Source organism: Sus scrofa, chromosome 8 (genome assembly GCF_000003025.6).
Source record: "Sus scrofa isolate TJ Tabasco breed Duroc chromosome 8, Sscrofa11.1, whole genome shotgun sequence".
NCBI lineage: Eukaryota > Metazoa > Chordata > Mammalia > Artiodactyla > Suidae > Sus > Sus scrofa.
Window position 1 is genome coordinate 117,357,951 of NC_010450.4, and position 16,252 is coordinate 117,374,202.

Here is a 16,252-nt window from a genome sequence, read left to right on the forward strand (position 1 = left end):
GATAAATTCCTAGAAACATACAACATATTATGACTGAATCATGAAGAAATGAAAAATTTGAACAGATGGATTATTAGTAAGGAGATTGAATCAGTAATCAAAAACCTCCCAGGGGGAAAAAGTCCAGGCCCAGATGAATTCTACTGTCTTTTTAGTCTCTATTTTATTTCTGCTCTGATATTTGGCATTTTGTTTCCTTATGCTAACTTCCCTCTTCTAATTTTGTTTTCATTTTTCTCATTTATCTAAGTGTAAATTCAAGTTGTTTTTCAAATATCTTTGCGGGTTTTTTTTTTTTTTTCTAACATAGGAGTTTATCACTGTAAGTTTTCCTCTTAGAACTGCTTTTGCTGCATTCATAAATTTTAGTATATTGTAGCTCTATTTTTGTTTATCTCAATATATTTTCCTTATTTCCCTTTTGATTTCTTCTTTGGCCCACTGGATTCTCAGGAGCATGTTGCCTAATCTCTATACATTTGAAAAATTTCTAATTTTCTTCTTATAATTGATTTCTAGCTTCATACCATTGTGGTCAAAGAGATTCTTGATATGATTTCAGCCTTCTTAAATGTACTAGGAATTCTTAAATGTTTAGCAGCCTGATATATGATCTATCCTGGAAAATATTCCTATATTTTTGAGAAATGTGTATTCTTCTGCTTTTGCATGGAATGTTCTTTAAATGTAGAGGCTGCATGTGACTTCAGATTATCTCCATCTGGGAGATTACGAGTGCATTTAGAGTAGTATGTGTGACAATGGATATATGTCAGGTAGAGGAAGTTTTTGATGTATAAGAGAAGTGTATGTAAACTGAATAACTAAGAGATGACAAGTACTGTTAGTAATCATAACTGTCCAACTTACCCTCCAAAATATATCATGGTTTTTATTTGACAAAAAGTGTATATCTCACATGAATTGGCACAATTAAATTTCTCCCTCTCTGCCACCCCTCTGTACATCTCCTTCCACCCCAAGATTTTAAGAGACAAGAAACAAGAGTTTTTTTTAGTAAAGTGAATGTTAGAGGACTAGAGATATTTTATTTATTCCTTCTGTTGATATCACTAACATTTCTCTATTTTTAGTCCCTACTAAGCTTTAATTTTTCACTTGTTCTGTGAACTCTGTGATTATACCTGCATTCTTCCACTTCCATTAAGTTGCTCTTCACTTTTAATCCAACTCAAATTGTTGTCCTGCGTCTGATACACGCAGGACAACAAGACATATTTCTGTTTCTGGTGCTGCTCATGATATTGAGGTATGAGATATTGAATAAATTGATCCTGAGATTGCAATAGCCATGTCCTGAACTATTGTGGGTTAGTCTTACTTATTACCAGTCTATGATTGGTATATAACTATTTATATTTTTTAGATGTAACCATTTTTACGTATGGGATGTAGGGGAGGAGACAGAAAAAGAATGTAGGACATGAGAAAATTTTCTGAAGGGTAATTGTCTTAAGGCCTTTATATCTGTTTCATCAATGGTGTCTTATGCTTGCATTTGAGACAGAAACTTCCAAGGGCAAAAGCTAAGTTTCCCCTGGGATGACATAATATTTTCCCAGCTGTGCTCTTTTTCTCTTTTCTTATTTTTAAAAATTTTGTGTGTCTCTTTTTTATAGTTTCAGCTACTTCAAGTTATCCTGCCACTACAAGGGAGGGAATAGTTATATGAATACATTTATCCTGGATCCTCCTTTTGGAAAGGTAATATCTGAAAACAGATTTTGTATAATGCATTCATAATAGCACTGGCCATGCTTCCTAATACATATTCCACCTCTTCTCTAACAACAAAAAAAATTCTTTCCATCATCTTGTTTTCTAGTTGCTTTCAGATAAGAATACAATCATGTGCAGTATACACACTGCAGGAAATTTGGAAGTTTTAGAAAAATATAGGAGGAAAATAAAAATTATCCATTATCCTCTATCTAAAAATAAATAGTCTTAATAATTGTGTTATATTTCCCTTCTTTCTGTGCATGTTTAGATATACTTATATATTTAGAAATTTGAGATTATAACATACATTCCAATTCAGCTGACTTATCTGTTTTTGCTTATTCTGTAATATCCTCATAAGTCTCCAGTACCAGAACAAAAACAAAAGTAAAATTTTAAAAAAACTACAAAGTATTATATTCTATGAACTTAGATGCAAAATGCTCGACATATTAGTAAACTTAATGCAACAATATGTAAAAAGAATTGGCCAGTTTCACATGTGAGGAGCTTGAAAGTCAACACTTCATCCTAAAAAACTGAAAAGATGAACAGATTGAAAAACCATCTCTGCTTGATCCCACAGAAAAGGAAGGACACAAGGCAAACTGCTGCCCTAGAGAGAAAGGCAGAGAGTCATAGCTTACCAGAGCAGAGACTCACTAGGGAAAACCACCAAGGGAACCAGAGCCAGGGAAACCTGAACTGTAATTGATGAATTGCTAAAGGAAATGTGTGGAAAGGTCTCAAAGTTAAAAACTTCAGGGGAACCTAGTCATAATGAGGTCCCCATAATACATGTAAGATTTATATCCAGAAGCTCAACCAGATTTTGAAAGTAAATACTGGAAAAAAAAAATCCTCTTGGGCTTCCAGCAGGGAAGAAAACAAATCACTTTAAGATATGCCAGAGAATTTTTTCCTAACAAGACCTGCCCTCAGGGGAAACTGTTAACCATAGCCTAGAATGCTGGGGTATTATCAAAGCCAAACTGACCCAGGATAAAAGAAACACCCAACTCCACTCACTCCAGCCATTCTGTCCTCTCTAAATGGGAATAAAAACAAAGAAACACAGGTGAAGTTCATAGTTTGGACACATAGGTTCACTAAAAAGACAAAGACCTAACCTAATCATAGGACTAAATGCTTCTTCCCTCACACCTCACATCACGTTACTAAAACTCTCTGTGAAGTAGTTCCTTTTAACCAATAAAATCTGTCTGGATATAAACGAAAAATCACTAGGCATACTAAAATTCAAAAACCATTAATTCAAAAGGATAGAACAAGCATCAGAAGGTGTCATGGCAAGGATGTTGGAGTTATCAGGCTGGTGATGTAAAACAACTATGATTAATATGCTAACAGCTCAGATAACACATAAAGTAGAAGACATGCAAGAATAGATGGGCAATGTAAGCAGAGAGATGGAAATCCTAGGAAAGAGCCCGAAAGAAATGCTAGAAATAAAAAACACTATAACAGAAACAAACATGCCTTTGTTTTCTTGGTAGACTTGTAGTCTTTTTATTAGTGAGCTGGACATGGATGAGAAAATAATCTCTGAGCTAGAAGATATATAGATAGACTCCTCAAATATCAAAGATAACAAAGAACACAGAACAGAATATCTAAGGATTGTGGAACAACTACAGAAGTTATAATATATGCATAATAGGAATACCAGAGGAAAGATAGAGACAAACAATAATGACTGAGAATTTACTCAAGTTATGTCAGACACTGCTCCACAGATCCAGGAAGCTCACAGTACACTTAGCAGAATAAAAGCCAAAAAACCACTATTGTCAACATATCATTTTGAAAACAGAAAATCAAAAATAAAGAAACAATACTGGCAATCCTGAAAGAAGTCAGGGGAGCTGGAAGGTGAAAGTGCCCACCTATAGAACAATGATAAGAATTACATTTAACTTCATGCAAGCAAGAAGGGAGTGGAATGAAAAATTTAAGATGTTGAGAGAAAAAAAAAACCCCACCAATCTAGAATTTTGTACCCTGTGAAATTATCACTCAAATGTAAAGAAGAAATAAAGACTTTCTCATACAAAAATTGAGGAAATTCTTGCCAGTAGACCTGCTTTACCAAATTTTTTTTAAAATCCTTTAGAGAAAATAAAAATAATATAAATCAGAAAACTGGATCTACATAATAAATAAAAAGCCTAAAAGAAGTGAAGGTAAAATAAAAACATTTTTCTTATTTGTAATATATCTAACAGATAACAAATTCTTTAAAATAATAATGGGAACAATGAATTTAATTATGTATAGTATATATATATCTGTGTGCATATGTTTATATATAGGTGAAATAAATTACAGCTATCATATAAGGGATGGAAGGAAGAATAATAATCCAACTACATCAATAATCACTTTGAATGTCAATCATCTAAATGCACTGTTTAAAAGACAGATTCTCAGAGTGGATAAAAAAACACCGTCCAAACATATGCTGTCTAAAAGAAATCCACTTTACATATAGAGACAAATATAGATGAAAAGTAAAGGAATGGAGGAAAATAGACCATGCTAAAATAATCAAAAGAAAGCAGGACTAGTTAAATTAATTTTAGACAGAGCAGAATTCAAAGCAAGGAAGGCCATCAGGGATAAAGAAGGGCATCCCACAATGATAAATGGATCATTTCTCCAAGAACACACAATTATTAACACCTACTCACCTAACAAAGTGTCAAACTATGTGAGAAAAAAACAGAGTTGAAAGAAAAATAGATGAATCCACTATCAGAACTGGAGACTTCACCACCATCCTATCAGAAACAGAGATTCAGAAGGCAGAAAATCCATGATGACATAGTTGAACTCAGCAATACAATCAACTGGATACAATGGATATATACTAATTACTTCATCCAACAATAGAAGAATGTATGTTCTTAACAAGCTCACATTGAACATTCACTGAGACCACATTCTAGAACATTAAAAAAAATACAACTTAAATTTAAAAAATAGAGGTTATACAATGACTACTCTCAGACCATAATGGAATTAAACCAGTAATCATTAACAGAAAGGTAACTGGAGAAGTCCTAAATACATGGAGATTAAGCTACACACTTCCAAATAAGACATAAAGAGTAAGTCTCAAGAAAAAACTTAAAATATTTTGAACCAAATGAAAATGAAACACAATTTATGCAAATTTGCAGGATTCAGTAGAAGCAAAGCTTAGAGAAAAATTTGTAACATTGAATGAATACATATATTAGAAAAGACAGATCTTAGTAATCTAAGTTTCTAAGGGCACAAGAAAAAGAAGAGCAAATTAAACTTGAAAGGAAGCAGAAAAAATCAAATAATAAGAATTAGAATAGAAATCAATTAAAATAAAAAAGAGGAAATCAATAGATAATATCGATGAAACCCAAAACTGGCTCTTTGAAAAGAGCATTAAAATTTATAAGCCTCTAGCCAGGCTAACCAAGGAGAAGGAGAGCACAAATTCAGAAATTAAGAGTATATATCATTACAGATCCTTGGATATTAAAAGGATAATAAAGTCACACTGAACAATCTATGCCTCGAATTGGATAACCTAAATGGACCAATGCCTTAAAAGATACAACCTGCTAAAACTTATTCAAGAACTAGACAATCTGAATATGCCCATATCTATCAAGTCTGAATAAATAGCTAATAACCCTCCAAAACAGAAAGCACCAGGCTCGGATGGCTCTACTACCATATATTTAAGGAAGGAATTATACCAATTCTCTACAATTTCTTTTAGAGGGTAAAAGCAAATTGAATGCATTCTATCTAATTCTATGAGGCTAGAATTATCCTAATGCCAAAACTAGACAAAGAGATTACAAGAAAAGAAAACTATAAACAAATAGCTTTCATGAACATAGGCTTAAAAATCTCAAGTAAAATGTTAGCAAATTGAATCCAACAGTTTATAAAAGGAATTATACACCATGACCAAATGAGATTTATCCCACACATGGAGCGCTGGTTAAACATTTAAAAATCAGTTAATGTAATCCATCACATAAAAGGTTAAATAATATAAATCACTTGATCTTAATAATAAATGCTGAAAAAGCATTAAACAAAATCCAATACCCATTCATGAAAAAAAAAAAAAAAAAAAAAACTCTCAGATAACTCAGAGGGGAACTTCCTCAACTTGTTAAGGAATATCTACAAAAAATCTACCACTAACATCATACTTAATGGTGAGAAACTTTCTCACTAAGATCAGCTACAGAGAGATTGTCTCTATTTGCTGCTTTTTTCTCAACATCATCTCAGAAGTTCTAGTTAATGCGATAAAGCAAGAAAAAGAAATGAAAGGTAAGTAGACATGGAAAACAAACAAACAAACATAAAACTGTCTTTGTTCACAGATGGCATGATCATCTATTTAGAAAATATGAAAGAACTGATCAAACATCAAAAACCCTCCTGGAAGTAATAACTAATTATATATGGCAAGTCTAAAGGATACAGTAACATACAAAGTCCATTCCTTTCCTATATACTAGCAATGAACAAGTGGAATTTGAAATTAAAACAATTATGCACTCTAATCTAGTAAGATTTTTCCTAGTTATCCAACATTCAAAAGCCAATCTATGTGATTCACAAACTAATGATGAAAAATCAAATGATCATAACCAATGATGCACAACAAGTACTTGACAAAAATCCAGCATGTATTTATGATAAAAATGCTCAACTAGTGAGAAATAGAAGGGAACAACATCAGCTTAATTTATTTAACATACCCCAAAACTAAATTCACACTAAATGTTAAAAGACTGAAAACATTTCCCTAGGGTTGGGAACAAGGCAAAGATGTCCACTCTTCACCACTCTTATGAAATATAGTGCAGGATATACTTGCCAGTGCAATAACGCAGGGAAAAAAGATAGAAAAGCACATAGATTGATAATGAAAAATAAAATCACTGCTATTTGCAGATGACATGGTTGTCTACATAGAAATTCTAAGGAACCTACATAAAAATATCCAAAACTTCTAAAACTGACAAGAGAGTTCATCAATATGAAAGGATATAAGATCAACTGGTGAAATCAATTGCATATCTAACAATGAACATTTGGAAATCAAAATGTAAAATACTATTCTGACCATTTACAATTGCTCCAAGGAAGATGAAATGATTGCATATACACTTCACAAATCATGTATAGAAACTTTGTTCTGGAAATTACTAAATCCTGATGAAGGAAATCAAAGAAAACCTAAATAAACAAGCATACTGTGTCAAATTGGAATACTCAACTTAGTAAAGATATCAGTTCTCCCAAAATTGATGTATATGTTTAATGCAATTCCAATCTAAATCACAATAAGGTTTTGTTTTTTAGTAAACTTAGACCACTTTGCTCTACAGTGGAAAGGCACAAGCCCTTAAAATAGCTAAAACAATCTGCCAAAGAAGAATAAAGTGAGAAGAATCATTTGATCAATAATAAAGTGTATTGTATAGCTATGGAAATAAAGACTTTGTATTATTGGAAGAAGGATAGACCATGGATCAATGGAGCAGAATAAAATATCCAGAGATAACACCACATAGATATGTTTAACTGATTTTTGATGAAGGTACTAAAGCAATTCAGTGGTACAATGTTTATGATAAATCTTTCACCAAGTGATACTGGAATCATTGTACATACATAGGCATAAAAAAAAACCCTCAAATCAACATTATATCTTACATAAATTTAATTCATAATGAATCATGGACTTAAATGTAAAATGTAAAACTATAAAATATTTTAAAAAATAAAAGAAAATATTCACTACCTAGGACTTGGCAAAGCAGTCTTAGATTTAATATTAAAGACTTTATCCACAAAATGAAACACTGACAAATTGGACTTCATCAAAAGTCAAACTTTTGCACTTTGAAGGTCCCTGTGAAAAGTATGAAAAGACAAGTTTCAGACTTGAAGAAAATACTTACACAAAAGGTGGGATAGATGAATAATCTCCCTTGCAAAGATATCTGCAACCTAATCCCTTGACCTGTGGCTGCCACCTTATATGACAAAAGGGACTTTGCAGAAGTGAAGGAAAGATTATCTTGCATTGTGGGGAGGGGGGTTTGGGGAGCATTACAATCAAGAGTTGTTATAAGAGGGACATAGGAGGACCAGACAGGGGGAAGACAACATGATAATGGAAGTAGAGACTGGAGAGAAGCAGTCACAATGCAAAAATGAAGGTGGCCTAAATGAGGAGATAAGGAATGGGTTTTTTCCCCATAGACTCCAGAAAGAACCATCTTTCTGACATCTTGGATTTAGCCTCATAGGACTCATTTTGGATTTCTGACCTTCCAAAATGTGGGATGATATATTTGTATTGTTTTAAAGTCACTAAGTTTGTGGTAATTTGGCACAGCAGCAATAGGAAGCTAATACACCATGTACCTGAGAACCTCCCCTGCCCCCTGCAAGAGTAAGTAGACTATATAAAGAAATCTCAAAACTCAATAGTAAAAATAACCCAATTAGAAAAGTCAAAGCATATGAAGAAACATTTCACTGAAGGGGAGAAAGTGTCAAATAAGCACATGGAAAGACAATCAACATCATTAGGCATCAGGGAAATGTAAATTAATAAAAGAATGATATTATTATATACTTACTGAAATGGCTCATAAAAATGTTATAACACTAAATGCAAGCAAGCATGAATAGAAAATGGGTCACTCATACATCACTGATAGGAATGTAAAACTTCCACTCTAGAAAACTTTTAGCAGTTTCTTAAAGAAATAAACATTCAGTTACCAAATGATTACAACAGTTACACCCTTGAGCATTTATCCCAGAGAAATAAAAACTTATATACATCTGTATGTGAATGTTTGTAGCACCATTTTTTTTTTTTGTCTTTTTTTGCTATTTCTTTGGGCCGCTCCCGCCGCATATGGAGGTTCCCAGGCTAGGGATCGAATCGGAGCTGTAGCCACCAGCCTACACCAGAGCCACAGCAACGCGGGATCCGAGCCGCGTCTGCAACCTACACCACAGCTCACGGCAACGCCGGATCGTTAACCCACTGAGCAAGGGCAGGGACCGAACCCGCAACCTCATGGTTCCTAGTCGGATTCGTTGACCACTGCGCCACGACGGGAACTCCAGCACCATTATTTGTAACAGCAAAAGCTATACTCAACCCAGATTTCCTTCAACAGATAAAGGTTAAACAAACTTTCGTGCATACGTAGCATGGAATACTTACTATCAGTAAAAACAAATGAACTGTTGATACATGTTGCAATTTGGACACATCTTCAGGGAATTTTTTGAGTTAAAAAAATAATTTAAGGTTACATACTATCTGATTCAGTATATGCACCATTTTCAAAATGACTAAATTTAAAAAAATGGAAGACAGATTAATGGTTACCAGAGGCTAGGAAGGGCTGGGAAGTAGATGTGGTTAGAAAAATGAAATCCAAGGGATCCTTATGACAATGAAATTGTACAGTATCTTGACTACCTTAGTGGATACACAAACCTAGATGGGATAAAATTGCACAAAACTATACATACACACATACACACAGGAACAAATAAATTGGGAAAATCTGAATCAGATTGTACCAATGTCAATACCCTGGTTGTTATACTACAGTTTTTCAAAATGTTAACACTGGAAGAGCTGGGTAAGTGTATACATTCATGGAATATCTCTAAATAGTTCTTATGAGTATATGTGAACCTACAATTATTTCAGTTAAAATCTCAATTAAAAATGCAACTGTTAAACTGATAATGAACCCAAGTGAACATCTTTGATTTATTCCTCCTTTGGAAACTAAAGTCTATAATTAGAATACAGGATTCTACTTCCAAGGTTTTGAGAAAAACAATTTCTTCTGTGGTTATAATTCTAATTTTTAACTTTTTTATTTTTATATATTTACCTTATTATGAAGGAAGTTTGTTTGCCAAGATTTTGTTGATGATTATCAGTTTCTTGTTTCTATAGGACAGAAAAAACATATGCTACTAGAGAACAAATTGGTGCGGAATTTTTAGGTGGTAATGCTTTAAACTGGGAAATTAGTCTCAGTTTTATTTTGTCATCTATTTTCCCATATTAATCATATATTGAGGAGAAAAGATGCCTAAGATCTTTTTTTACATCCCATAGTGCTTGGGAACATAGTAAATTGTTAAATATATATTTGCTGACTAACCAATTGCTAATTAACTGATCACAAAAACTGTATGCCATAAAAATACAGTAGAAAATAAAAATGTAAGCATTCTCTATGGAACATTTTATAAATAGCTGTCTCAAATTTTCCTTCATAAATACACACTTTGTTTAAAGTGTACATGATACAATAGAATAGAACAAAGGCATTTTGGAAGTAGTAACATCTTTTCAACTATATCAAATAATCCCCTACCACGCATGTGCACGCACACACACACACACACACACACACACACAAATACACAATTTGAAACTCAAAAGTGAAATAAAATAAGCAATCGTATTTCTTTTGCTATGGGGTAAGATGTATATAAAGAGCTCCATCTCCTTGTGTCCAGCATAGACTACATACATATTCAGATTTAGTTCTAACATTATCCTTAAAAGTTTTGAGTATGCCTTCAAGAAACATTACACAGTAAGCATATCCCCAGAGAAAACCCTTTCTAATCTGCTGATCTGCATATTCGGTGATTAAAATAGAAATAAATGTTAATTCAGTGCATAACATGTTTGTTTTCTGATTTGAATTGTTTATTGTTTGAATAAAAAAACATTGTGCATATATACGTATACAGTGTGTGTATGTGTGTATGTGTATATATATACACACATAATTTCCACATTCAAAAAAAAAAGATTTATGTTGGTCACAAATTGACCCCCATACATGGAGAGCAAGGAGAGACCAAAAAGAAGCAGTGACTACAGATTTGTAGGTGGTAGGTTTAGTAAACAAGGGTTACTTATGAGGCTTGTCCTTAGTGGCCTTAAGATGAGTAGGAATCTGCAACTACCTGCTGGAATCTTAAAAGTTTATATAACAGCCTTAACTGAGATCTGTCACATACACCGTTCAGATGGTCTCCCACAATGCATTGCTCTATCAAGGCTGTTTCCTTGACACAGCTCCAGCAATGGGAACTGTGGGTAGAACGAACAGTCCAAGAACAGGCCTAGCTCATGAGTCAACCCCAGTGGTCACCTCCTCTTGCTGACCTCCGACAACAGTGTATAAGAACTGCAATCCTGGAAACAACAGAGGAGTAAGTGCTAGGAAGTTACTATGATTGCTGTTTAAATTTTTATCCTGGTGATTATTTACCTTGCTCACAAATTCATGACTGTGAACACACTTTCCTTCTATATCCCTCTCTCTCACACACAAAGGCAAGATGTTTGCTTTTACACTTGGACATTCTATATTGCTCTTTATGTGAAAACAAGTCACCAGACAAAGATGCAGAAAAGAGATAAAAGTAATGTGAGTGGAATCCCCATGTAGCTCAGCAGGTTAAGGATCCAATGTTGTCACTGCTGTAGCACAGGTTCAATCCCTGAACTTCCACATGCCATGGTGTGGCTAAAAAAAAAAGTAAATATGACTAAATGGAAAAGAACTAGTGATGCCAACCTGGAGGAACATATTTTTGCATGCAGATATAGAGATCTTAAGGATTTTCTGCATTTAAAGATAGACTTATTCACCAAGCAAAATTTATCCTCTTTTACATTGTTTGCTTGCAGGCAGCAAGATAGGAAAAAATAAACCATAAAAATATTACAGAATTACTAAGCAATTTATTTTCAAATCCATAGAATGATTGTTAGAGAAATTACAATTTCACAAGATAAAAAAATTAGTATCAAGAAAATCAATTTAACAATTGGTTTATACTTTTTAGTTCCTTAAATTTGGAAGGCCATTTTGTATTGACCCTGAGGACACAGAGTCTATGTAATAAAACATGGAAGAGTATCAGTTATTTTAACTTGGTTTCATAACTGAAAGCTAAAGGAATTGCAGTTTCAGTGAATGCTTCTCTTTGTAAATAGCAAATATTTACTAACTGTTGTAATAGAAACTATCATAAAAAAATAAAAATGATGTATGGTAATTCAACTAATATTATGAAGAAAAGATAAATTACTATTGCCAAAATACATTTAACAATATTTGAACAATAATATACCATAGTATAGTAATTGAGAATGTGTCTTCTGTGATCAGGCTGGATTCATATTCCAACTCACCACTTATTACTGTGTGACCCTGTACAAGGGCACTGCCATTTTGTGTCTTGGTTTATTTCTTATGATATCAAGAAAATTTAGTGCCTAACTCATTGGGTTGTTACAGGGAATGTGTAAGATAATCTACATTTTATAAAAACTTAGAATAATGTTTGATAGAAAGTAGATTCAGTAAGTGACAGCTGCTATGACATGTCATTGTTTGTTAACTGGGTAAAGCAACAGAAAGAAATTAAAGGTAAAACTTTTAAGAGGATGCACAAAATATTGGAAAGGTAGGCATATAAATAGCACTGCCAAAAGAAAAGAAGTTCCGGGAAATGATCTGGAAGGAGTTAATTACAGTGGGAATATTAGGGAAGTTTTTAGAGAAGAACATAATTTGAGCTGATGCTTGAAATTTTAATATAATTTCAATGGTTTATGTAAGTGGTAGAGAAGGCAATGACAGAAGCTTTCCAAAACAAAACAGGGTTACAGATTTAGCAACATCTCAGTGAATGGTACTTCTGGGAAAAAAAAAAAGTAATGTGGTGAATAGAGTTTAAGGGTTATGAATAGCAAATGTAGATGTCAAAGCTGAAATATGAGATTGAGAAGACCTTGCTTTGAGTGTCCTACCTTGGAATTTTGTTAGGTGTGGTAAAAAATATATATATACACCCATTGTTCACCAAAGATGTGCAGTCCCATTCTGTATTTCAGATATAATTTAGACTGGTTGATTTGGGTAATCTGCTACCAAGGGAGAGACTATATTTTTGCCCAATTGCATCTAAATGGGGCCACATGACTAAATCTTAACAACAGAATCTGAGTGGCAGTGATATGTGTCACTTTCAAGTCCAGCAGGGCTAATTACAGATGTGCTTCCTCTGCCATCTCTTTCCCAGTTCTTAGCCTGGCAAGGAAGAAACCTGAAGTCCTAGAAGATGAGGGTGCCCAAAGATGATGATGAAATGAAAGACGCTTATCTTCCTATTGACCATTGAAACCTGCATATGTGTGTGTGTGTGTGTGTGTGTGTGTGTGTGTGTGTGTGTGTGTGTAATAGCCAGTGCAATCTTACCTAATAATGAAAGCAATTTTGACTTTATTCTCATAGTTCACTGAATTTTCTAGGAGAACTCAAACAGTGTTGTAGAGGTAAGCTGGTTCTGATTTTAGTGAAAACAGTAGAGCCAGTAAGCTAAAGTAGGAAAGCCACTCAGGAATCTATCCCATTAATTTTGACTGAGTTGAGAAGTGTACAGTTAGGGAGGGAACACATATACAAAGGTCATCACTGGAGATAGGACTGATAGTGACAGAATGGTGACTAAATCTGGGGGAAAAGTAAGAAGGAAGAGATTTTCTATTTCAGTGACCAGAAAATAAGTCACAAGACAGCAAATTTTGGCTTAATTTATTATGTTGGCTAATTATGAGTGGCATTAAAAGAGTGACAGGTACCTTTAAGAGGGAGTAAGATCTCCACCACTCAAATGTAATATACTAATAAATAATACAAATAAAATCATAATAAATGACTAAGGATTTATAAAGGGGCTTTCCATGAGGAGTTGATTCATGCAGAAATATATATTCTTAAACTTCTTACAATACAAAAATTTTGTAATTTAGCAGTGATGCTGGGTGGTATTCAAAATAAAATATTTTGATAATTTGTATGAAAAATTAAGGCAAACCAGAGACAGAATTTTATAGAGTACAAATATATTTCATGTATCATTTTTAAAATAAAGAATTTGTTTTAGGTTAGAATTATGCAGAAATTACAAGGATATTTCAAATAAGATTTAATAGCATTGATAAAATCTAATTAATATAACTTTCTTATGATGAACAATTATAAATTTTAAATGTGGGAATATATATTTTCATATATTCCTGAAATAATTACCAAGAGTGTGTTTTGTGACTTCTATCCAGTATCCAGGTAGAACTTTAGAAGATAATCTAGCACTTAACCATTTCTCTTTACAATCGCTTCCTCATTCTCCAAAGGGTCTTCAATTTAACCACCTGTGATATTTCATCTGAGGCAGAACAGCATTGTCCTCACATTAAATAATGGCAGGATCTACACAGGTCTGTACGTTATTGTTTCTGCGAATGCATATTCTGTGTCCACTACTGATTTGCATAGCATCTGCTGTCACTTTGTGCTTTCTCTGTAGTTTTTTTTTTTTTTTTTTTTTTTGCATTCTTGACAGCTGTTTCAGTAGCACTTTGCCATTGGATTGGCTGTGATGAGGAGAAGATGTGACAAGCTCAGATTCTGATGACACAGCAAACTGCAAATTACCCATTGGCAAAATGAAGTCTATTGCTGGCAAATAGTCTCTGGAATTCTGTAATAGGCAATTTGGGCACTGCAGTATTCCAGTGCAGCAGATGCTGTTGTGTCTAACAGTTCCATTTTCTAGTAGTCGGAGTGGTAATCAGCCATAGCAAGGTATTCATGACTACCAACTGTAAACAAACACATCTTGCCTTACTCCAAGAGACTCTGGCGATTTCCTGAGCATAGCAAGGTAATGTTGGTTATTGACTAGAGGTATTGTTGCTACCTTTATATATACACCACATTTATAATTCTCTGAAAATTAATTAATTAATTTTCATGGAGTTTTTCTAGCATTGGCTGACAAATCACTTTTGAGCTAATGAAAGTATCAATTTTAATAAAATAAAATATTTTAAATTACGTAATTGCATTATTAAGATATAACTACAATTTGCTCCAAAGACTAGAGAGCCTTTATAGCAACAAGATAGATGAGAGAAATCTCATATCCCAATTGGAATGGTATGAAGTCTTGACAGAAATAAATTTAAAGATGTTTTCAAGCAAAATGGATATATTTTATTATGTCTTTTAAAATATCTTCTGTAAGTTTCTTGAAGGCAAGAAGGTTGTCCCACCATATCACATCAGAAAATACATAATATAAAACATAAGAGTTCCCACCATGGCACAATGGAATCAGGGCATCTCTGGAGCTTTGGGGAGCAGGCTTGATCCCGGCTTAATGGGTTAAGGATCCAGCATTACCCCAATTTAGATCTGATCCATGGCCTGGGAACGCCATATGCCATGGGGTGGGCAAAACAAAACAAAATAAAAACAATAAAACCCATACATAGAATCCCGAATTTATATTATATAATTAAAAAATTATACCAAAAAAATCTCTTTTGTACCATGATGTATTCTGAACGTAGACAATATTCCATTATTAAGTCAGAGAAAAAGCTTTTAAATGCATATATCAAAGCCTAGTTACAGGTTTCTTCTATGCTAAAGCCTCTTTGAAATTAATAGGTTAGAAAAACATCAATGCAATCTGAAAAGTGAGATTCACAAAATTAACAGAAATTTTGTGTTGACATAACACAACAAAGTTTAAAATTTAAAGGACCAGGTTGATTCGGTGGCTTTACTGAGGGGTCATTGCAAGGGGAAATGCAGAATGTCATGCCCTCAATATATGCAAATAATGTGAGTGACACTTTTCCCCCATAAGTAGCTAATGTAATAAATTCTGTTATTGTGAAAACTGACTAGGTTTATATTGACCTAGAAGTCTAAAATCTATATTCTGTTTTAAGATATATAGCATGATGTACTCCCATTTTAGAAGCCTTGGTACACCAAAGGCCAATTATTTCAACAACTAGTGTAAATGTTAATTAAATCAATAAAATAAAGATGCAAACTCTTTTGTTGTTGTGACTGATGTGTGCAAACAGAACTATGCATCTGCATGGTGGGATGCTTGCCAGTAAATTGGTTGAACAGGATTAAATATATCATTGAGGAAAAATGAGTTTAAATGGATAATTATTAAAATCAATTTCAAAATATAAGATCCAAAAAAAGTGAGTAGGTTTCGAGGAAAGAATAAATTGCATTTCTCTGGAAAAACATATAGCCTTTAGTCCAAAGATTACAAAAAATATTAGGACGATTACTTTTGCCTTCTTTGAACTTTTTTTACCTTTTTCATTTACTTATTAGATTTTTGGTTGTTTCTGGAGCAGTGAGTTTAGTGAATAAATGACTCAATTAAGGTGATGTATTAGGTCAATGATAATCACTTCAGAAACACCAGGTGAGTATTGATGAATCCATCTTAGATTAAAAAAATTCAGTTAACTCTCTGAAGGCCTTAGAAGCCCTCAGGACTGAACCTAGAACCA

General features: G+C 33.4%; 1 long non-coding RNA gene across 3 annotated transcripts in view; it reads right to left on the reverse strand.

Moving 5' to 3' along the window:
• LOC106507803 overlaps positions 1-16,252 on the reverse strand; it is a 617,638-nt gene that overhangs the window by 86,658 nt on the left and 514,728 nt on the right. Inside the window, exon 5 of one of the 3 annotated variants that reach the window (XR_002346467.1) lies at positions 8,906-9,772. The exons of the other annotated variants lie outside the window; for them this stretch is intronic. This is a non-coding gene — a long non-coding RNA (uncharacterized LOC106507803). Of the gene's footprint in view, positions 1-8,905; positions 9,773-16,252 lie in introns of those variants that run through there. 3 annotated transcript variants of the gene reach the window in all.